General features: G+C 62.5%; 1 protein-coding gene across 1 annotated transcript in view; it reads right to left on the reverse strand.

Moving 5' to 3' along the window:
- LOC107665537 (relaxin receptor 1-like) overlaps positions 1-405 on the reverse strand; it is a 69,288-nt gene that overhangs the window by 14,861 nt on the left and 54,022 nt on the right. The gene's annotated exons all lie outside the window — the stretch shown is intronic.

Genomic DNA, 405 nt, shown 5'->3' on the forward strand with positions numbered 1-405 from the left:
TCAGTGGCTCAAGCGAGCCCAGACCCCGTCGTCTTCGCGAGGGCGTTTGTGCCGCTCGCCCTCGCCAGCTCCCTCGAGGGGGAAACCCTCGCGACGCTGTTCCGGATCGGGATGACGTTCCACCATCCCACGGAGCTCCCAGACACCACCAACCTCGGCTGCAAGGATACAGTCATCCGGTGTCTGGAGAGTCTCCGATCCCGATCCGGAACCCCTCCGCCGGCCGTTCCCGGGTGGCAGTTAGTGTGGCAAGCCCCGAGGACGTTAGTGTGGCAAGCCCCGAGGATTTTAGTGTGGCAAGCCCTGAAGACGTTAGTGTGGCAAGCAAGCCCCGAGGACGTTAATGTGGCAAGCCCTGAGGACGTTAATGTGGCAAGCCCCGAGGACGTTAATGTGGCAAGCCCA

Source organism: Sinocyclocheilus anshuiensis, unplaced genomic scaffold (assembly GCF_001515605.1).
Source record: "Sinocyclocheilus anshuiensis isolate Anshui unplaced genomic scaffold, SAMN03320099.WGS_v1.1 scaffold607, whole genome shotgun sequence".
Lineage (NCBI taxonomy): Eukaryota > Metazoa > Chordata > Actinopteri > Cypriniformes > Cyprinidae > Sinocyclocheilus > Sinocyclocheilus anshuiensis.